General features: G+C 43.2%; 1 pseudogene; it reads left to right on the plus strand.

Moving 5' to 3' along the window:
* The first annotated feature begins 489 nt into the window (after positions 1 to 489).
* LOC148137316 (putative G protein-coupled receptor 139) lies at positions 490 to 2,867 on the plus strand (annotated as a pseudogene).
* Positions 2,868 to 6,191: the final 3,324 nt, after the last annotated feature.

The raw sequence follows: 6,191 nt of genomic DNA on the forward strand, positions 1-6,191 counted from the left end.
TCAGTGATGTACAAATTCAGTGTGTGAGAAGAATCACATTTCACTCAGTGAGTGAAATGTTCTTGTTTAAAGACGGCAGCTCCTACCCGAGAGTACAGAAGGACAGCTCGGAGACATATTTTCACACTTGGAATGAACTGTCTCGATGCAGCATCAGTTGAAATAGTTTGTGATCTTGGGATGGGGCTCGTGGTGTTTGAGTGGACAGCGTTATTGCTGACAGATTCCAGATTCTGTTTTTGTTATTTCATTATGATGTACTGAGCAGCAATGATTCTGCATAATTGGGATTAAACTTGTTATTGTAATTATTTTGTTCATTTCCCGAAATGTGAAAAACAGCAACAAAGCCGAGCAATGCTGTCACCTCGATCTCCCCAAGGAGCTTCCACACAGTATAAGGCAGCGTCTCTGGGAATGCATCAGCTCAGAGTCTCAAACAAGGAGCTTGTCAGCTGCCTGAAGGGACCGATTACCTCACACAGAAAAATGCATCAACCAATTGATCATGTGAAGAAGGTGTTCTGCACCATTCTTGGTTTTATTGGCATCCCAGGTATGGCGTTACAACAATTGAACTTGCTTTAATCTGCTGCTGATCTGCTCTCTGGTTTTACCTTTTAAACAATAACGTCTCCAGCTCACTGACTGGTCAGCCTTATCCAGACACCGGGACTGTGACAGCAATTCACTGAGCAGCATTCTCGGTACAATTCTCCACTGACAGAGACTCCCAACTTCACTGCTGCTGCAGCATTTTCTGGTCTCAGCGTTCTGTCATCTGTTCCAGTTTCATATGACTTGAAAGTATGAGGAGAGATCAGGCAGGTTAGTTCAGAAGATGGGTCACTCAACCCGAAACGTTAACTCTGTGCTCTCTCCCACAGATGCTGCCAGACATGCTGAGCAATTTCTGGTTTTGTCATACAAATGAGACCTTTTTTACCTGGAATTTTAAGGTTTAGGAGTCATATGAATGAAGTCCTACAAGATATTAACTAGAAAAGGCAGGAAAAGATAAACTTTCCATTGGATGGGAATTCCAGGATGAGGGAGCAGAGTCTGAGAATAAGGTCCAGAGCATTCAGGAGAGGTAATAGGAAACATTTCTACACATAAAGGGTGGAAGAGGATTGGAACTCTCTTCCACAAACAGCAGTGGATGATGGATCAGTTGTTAATTTTAAATTTTGGATAGCTTATTTTTCTGTTAAGAAAAGAAATTGAGGGGAATTCACAATTTTGATCTGTAAAGCTTCAGCTAACTATTCTCCCATCTGGAAATTCCCTCCGCCTCACTGCCTCTGGCCAGGACATTCAAATCCTGACAGGTTACCTTTCCAATCCCTGCATGTTGAGACGTTTATGTACAGATGGGTAATTTTACAGGGGAAGTATCACAGCAGTCCCAACACATTGTCACTAAGGGAACCTTGCACTCTCTGTTCTGCTGCACTTGTGTAAGACTCATTGAGTCGTCTTGTTTGAAACCTTATCCATGTTCTGATGACCTGTTTCCTGGTCCTGTTGTGACTACAATCAGGATTTAGTCCAATACCAAGGGAATGAGCTGATCCAAGGAGAAGGGGAGAGTTTGAATGATTTATAGTCCAAGTGCCTGACTATGACTGAGTTGGGATCAAGATTTCTCATAGTGTTCTGTGCTTGCTAGAGTGGGTTGAGAGAAGTGAGAATCTGTTACACTAATTCACATACTTATCTTGGAAAATCATAGACTTCCTTCTGCTCTCTGAGGAGAGGATGTGAGCTCCATCATTCCCCAAGCCCCATGATCTTTGGAGTGACTGGGCTAGAGGACAATCTGAGGTGGGTGTGCAACTCTTAAAATTTAAATTCACTCAACATTAACCACTTCCACTCATACAGTGAACCAGTTTTTCATGCTAAAATCTTATTGTTGCTCTCTGGAACTGGCAGGGAGAATTCATGATCAATAATTCACTGTTTCTTTTCCGTTTGTCTCCCACAATTAATTTGCTGGCGATTACAATCTTTTCCCAGAGAAAGTGCGGTGTTTCACCTTGCACCACCCGCTACCTGGTGGTTATGGCAGCTGCCGATTTGACGGTCATTATCACTGAGGTTATTCTGTGGAGATTTCCCTATTATTATTATGGACGGTCTTTCCTAGACATCACTCCTGTGTGCAGTGTTACAGGGTTGCTGCGTCGTGCAGCCAGGGACTGCTCTGCCTGGTTCACTGTCACTTTCTCCTTTGACTGCTTTGTGACCATTTGTTGTCAGAAGATGAGAATGTAATATTGCACTGAGAAAACTGCAATTGTGATTCTAGCAACAACCTGCACCCTGTTCTGTTTGAAAAACATCCCCTTCTATTTTCAATATGTGCCTCGAGGGATAATCAACAATGTGCCATTCTACTGTAAAACAAAGTCAAGCTACTATACTGAGACTTGGTGGGTGGCATTAGATTGGCTTGATACAGTTTTGACCCCTTTACTGCCATTCGCTTTAATTCTGTTGCTCAATGCTCTGACAGTCAGACACATTTTAGTGACCAGTCAAGTCCGGAAGAGGCTGAAGGGTGAGATCAAAAAAGAGAATCACAAAGACCAGAGATGGAGAGCAGAAGGAAGTCTGTGATTTTACTCTGCACCATCTCTGGGAGCTCCATCCTCCTGTGGTTAATCACTGTTGTATATTTCTTATATTATGTCATTCAAGGAATCACTCCTAATGATTACTCACCTTTTCTATATCACTTCAGTACAGTTGGTTTCAAGCTGCAGAGGTTAAGTTGTTGCACAAACACATTTATTTATGCAGCAACATTGTCCCGGTTCAGAGCAAAGATCAGTAACGCAATAAAATACCTACTTACATGAAGTCCTTGTGTTATGAATAAATAAAACACCCCTGTGAAGCACGCAGGAGGGTCCTATTCATTCAGACCATAATTTTTTGTTTTGATTCACTCAGGGGATGTATCACTGACTGAGTCTGTATTTATTCCTCATCCCAAATTGCCCCTGGAGAAGGTGCTGCTGAGCTGCCTTTAACACTGATGAAATGACAATATATTTCTTAATCAGGATGGTGAGTGACTTGGAGGGAAATTCGGAGGTGGTGATGTTCCCATCTACCTATTCCCCTGGTCCTTCTGGGTGGAAGTAGCTGTGGGTTTGGAAGGTACTGTCTGAGGATCTTTGGTGAATTTCTGAAGTGCACCTTGCGGATGGTAAACACTGCTGCTACTGAGCTTCAGTGGTGGAGGGAGGGGATGTTTGGGGATGTGGTGCCAAGTCAAGTGGGTTGCATTATCCTGGATGGTGTTGATCTTCTTGAGCGTTTGTTGGAACTACATCCATCCAGGCAAGTGGAGAGTTTTCCATCACATCCTGACAGAGAGTCCTTATCCCAGTGCAGGGAGAGAGTTGAGCTGGGAACCTATGGATTCCCGATTGTAGCACAATCCAAAGAAATTATCAGTGGAAAAGGCATTTCCTGCTGGATAACACCTATCAGCTTGGAACCCTCTGTAAGTCTCCATCAAAACCAAATCCTTGAAGGTTTCTGTTATAATTAAGTAGAGCAGTTAATCTGAAAATGTTTCACTGTTAAATACATCATCTCATTCCACAGATCCCATACTAACGTCACAAACAGCCACCTATGAGCTGTTTCGATGAGGAAAATGGTGTCAGGTGATTACATGACAATGTCAGAACCCTCTCGCCAAACATTTTTTCATGCAACAACATTGTTTGGCTTCGGAGTGAAATTCAGAAACGCAGTAAAATATCTAATTATATGAATTCCTCATATTATGAATAAATAAAACTTATACATGATAACAAATGGCTAGACTTCCTATTTTTCAGCATCAGGCTGCTGAATTCCAATGGGTTGCTACTCCAATACAGTCCCAAATAGAAATTTCCTGTCATGGGGTGATGAGTCAAAGTCATGGAATGAAGCCCCCTTACGACGAAAGTGATACAATACCACCCTCTGCTAGCCTCCACACACCACTGTGGGGGGTGGTCAAGGGAATAAACCCTCTAACCTTCAGTCAGAGAGGGACAGAGGGAGGGCAGAAGCTCACAGCACATTCAAACTGACAGCAACATCAACACACATACACACACCCATAGAGAGTGACGCACACCCACAGTGACACAGATAGGCACACACAGCCAGACACACACACAGTGACACACACAGACAGTGTCATGCACACAGTAAGACACACAGACAGCCAGACACACACATGCGCATAGTGACACACACACACGCATACACACACACACATGTTCACAGACATTCTCAAGGCCAGTGTGGAAAAGACTTCAATTGGACTGAGGTCCTTCATTGTGTACCACACTCTAAGAGAAATGTTTTGCTTCTCTGCTATTTGGAAATGATTTGTCTGTGAGCAGTATTTTTGACATTATTCAGATTAAGTAGAGTGTTTCCACTGCAATTGTATCCAGGCACCTCTGAGTGAACCATTTTTTGAGGAAACAGCGTGAATTTTATAGCACTTTCTGCAGCTTACAATGTTTTATGATTTACTCTCACAAGTTCTAAGTGAGAATGGATTCAAGGGTGGAAGGGATGAGAGCAGCACTGGGCATGTTCATCTTCTCCTCATATCTCAGTGGCAACATCACACGGGATGGATAAAACTGCTCTGTGTCTCCAAAGACATTCTTAGAAGAATCAAACAAATGTGCAAGAAATTCATAGACTGTGATGTTTCCACCAAAACAAAATCTGCTTGTTGTGCAGGGAGCCCAGCAGACAGTAGCATTGTATCACTCTCATACAAGAGGGACAGACAGAAAAAGAGAGATAGGAAAGGGGGATCCACTCCACAAAACAACAAAGACCCCATTGGACAGACAGAGACATAGAAATACAATAAAAATAAAGACACACTGATACGTTCCCAGGCTGAAGGAAACTCCAGGAGCGGGGTCTGTGTCACTGGAGAGAGGGAGTGTGAGAACCCATCAAGAGAGAGCAAGCCGGGACAAACAATATCACCCCTTCAGTTTGTCCCTGTCTTAAATCCTGTTTATCCCTGTCTGATTTTTCCACTTTGTCTCTCTCACTCCCTGTCCTTCTCTCTGCCCTTATCCCTGTCCTTATCTCCCTCTGTCCTTCCCCCTCCCTGTCTGTCTCACCCTCTCTTGTCCCCCATCTCTGTCACTGTCATGTCATGTACAGACCACCAAACAGTAGTCAGGAGCTGGAGCACGAGATACACCAGGAGAGAGAAAAGATGTGTAGGAGAGGCAAAGTTACAATGATCATGATGGACTTCAACCTGGGTGGACTGGGAAAATCACGTTATTAGTGGATCAGTTCATTCCAAGTGTCCATATGTCTCTGAGCTGTCCTTCTGTACTCTCGGGTAGGAGCTGGCCTCTTTAAACAAGAACATTTCACTCACTGATTGAAACATGATTCTCCTCGCACACTGAATGTGTACATTACTGCGAGGTCAGCATTTATTCCCAATTCTCAATTTCCCAGGATCTGGAGTCACATGAAGGGACAAGTGAGGAGAACATACTGCCTTTCCTGAGGGAAACGGGCTCAGCGAACTAGATGGGCTTCCAACAATGGAGACATGAATGAGCATTTTAATTCCAAATTGGAATGAATTTTAAACTTCAGCAGCTGCCGTGGTGGATTCAAATCCACACCCACAGACCATTAAGCTCAAGCTCACAAGAGGAGTCCAGTGCAAATATGACCATGCTGCGGTCTGTACAGCTTGCAATTGCAGATGGTGACGTGAACCCAAATCAGCACCCCACATGACTTCAACATATCAAACAGATTGACTTTCTGCCATTTAATCAAAGTCAAATTCAGGCAATCATTTAAACTGAATAAAAACACAGTGCTCAAACCAATGCAGCTCATCTGAATATCAATAGTGGAAAGTATTCAATCACATACTGACAGAGAGTCCTAAGGCTAGTGCCGGCATTGAGAGTATAGCTGGGAACCTGCTGATTCCCCATCACAGCACAATCAAAAGGAATAATCTGGGGAAATGTAATTTCTTACTGGTCAATTCCGATCAGCTTGCTACCTTCTGTGAGTCTCCAGCAAAATCAAATCTTTCGGAGGGTTCTGATGAAATTCAGTAGAATGTTTCATTTGAAATTGTTCCACTATTAAACACAGTCTCA

The sequence above is a fragment of the Chiloscyllium plagiosum genome, unplaced genomic scaffold (assembly GCF_037043375.1).
Source record: "Chiloscyllium plagiosum isolate Xiang-an unplaced genomic scaffold, Cpla_swu_hap1 HiC_scaffold_44, whole genome shotgun sequence".
Classification (NCBI taxonomy): Eukaryota; Metazoa; Chordata; class Chondrichthyes; order Orectolobiformes; family Hemiscylliidae; genus Chiloscyllium; species Chiloscyllium plagiosum.